Source organism: Manacus vitellinus, unplaced genomic scaffold (assembly GCF_001715985.3).
Source record: "Manacus vitellinus isolate BGI_N305 unplaced genomic scaffold, ASM171598v3 scaffold_61_pilon, whole genome shotgun sequence".
NCBI lineage: Eukaryota > Metazoa > Chordata > Aves > Passeriformes > Pipridae > Manacus > Manacus vitellinus.
This window is the reverse complement of record NW_021940696.1, coordinates 2,649,343-2,651,139: the sequence shown is the minus strand read 5'-3', so window position 1 is coordinate 2,651,139 and position 1,797 is coordinate 2,649,343.

The following is a 1,797-nucleotide window of genomic DNA, read 5'->3' as shown; positions in this document are numbered from 1 at the left end:
CTCCCAGCACCACGTGCTCCACAAAGCACATCATTATTTATCCTGGTTTACTGCAGGAAAATAACCCAACAGCCCTGAGGTCCAGAGGGGGCTCTGAGCCATGTCCAGCTCAGGCAGCTCCCGCTCTCCAACCCTCCAGCACTCAGGAAAACGCTGACTCTGCACTTTCTCCCTCCCAGGCACGGTGAGGAATGAGCTTCTCCTTCCCAGATTTGCAGCACGAGCAGCCAAAGAGGGAGAGAGAGAGAGAGAGAGAGAGAGAGGGAGAGAAGGGACAGAGTTCTTCTGAAGGCCACGTAATAGTTTCCTGGTAATTATCCCCCTTTCCCTGCTCCCGGGGCTGCACCGACGGCGGCGGCTCCGACCTCGCAGCCAATAAATAAAACCTTCAGGAACAGCATTAAAATCATGCACTGGAGCACAGGAGCGACTTCACCTCTGCAAGGGCTCCTTTCATCTTTCTGAGGATCCCACTGAAGCACAGACCTTGCCTTGGAAACCTGCACTGCTTGAGGCTGAGGGAGGAAAACACGGGAATTCCGCAGCTCTCTCCCTGTGACCCAAATCCAGGGACACCTGAGCCACCACAGGTGGAGCCAATTCCATAACAAACGAATGAACTTTCGTTTTACCCTGATTTTTAGGGTCTGAAAGGGGCACCTAATAAGACAGAATCTCTCAGCTGGCATCATTGCCAATTTGTTATCAGATGTAGAATAAATTTCTGATTTGAGAGACCTTCACCTTCTACAATTTGGAGGTTTTGCACTTCCCCAGCAATTCCTGGCCCCCACTTGTGTCCTACCCTCATACACCCCAAATCCTGCTAGCCAGAAAGCAAATATTCAGCTGGACATCCAGAAAGGCAAATGATCATCAACAGGTCTTTTAATTTAAGGTCCCTTCCAACCCAACCCACCCTGGGATTCTGTGCTAATGTGATTTTAGGTCATTATGGTGGCACTTCACATTGCTTTAAACATATATGGATGGAAAATGGTACTGATGAAGGAACAGCCAGACAAGGAGGGAAAACTGCCTGTTGCTTCCCAAACCCAGCAGCCAAAAATAAGGTTTTCGTCTCCAAGTAGGTGCTTGGAGGTTCCTGAAATGGATGAAGCAGAGTAGGAGTGAAAGGCAAGTGTAACGATTGTCCTGGGCCTTCTAACAAGCAGATATTCTGATTTCCACTGGAAAAAACGACTGTGAAAATCCCTTCCCTCAGGGTTGCCTGCGCTATGAAGTCAAGGGGCTCAAATCCCACATTTCACTCCTCTTTGTCCAGGGAATTTTGAGGCACAGGTTTTCTCTGGAGACAATCAACCAGGATGGGATGGATGACTTGTAACCAGCCTGCCCAGCTCTGGCCAACAGCACAGAAGAGTCCTTTCTGTCACATCTCTCATTTTATATCCCTGACACCTCCAACCCCTACAAGCCACAGCCGTTGGGATCTTTAATTTAAAGCACAAATTAAAGGGGGAGAGAGGGAGGGAAGACCAAAAAAATCCGACCACAAAACACAGGGCAAATGAGGAACAAAAGAACCGACCTGGAGCCGCAGGAGCTGCCCCTGCTCCTTCCACCAGACACCCCAGGAGCTGCTCCTACAACTGCACCAAAAAAAACCCTGAGGTGATCCTGTCTGATTCCCAATCACCTTCCCCCAACCTTCCAAGATTTCCACAAAGATCACAGCCTTCAGGTGCTGGAATGGGTCTCAGCTGGGAGTTGTCCGACCATCCCATGAGGAATGTGCAGTTTTGGGCACCACAACGTTGGGAAGAGATTGAGCCA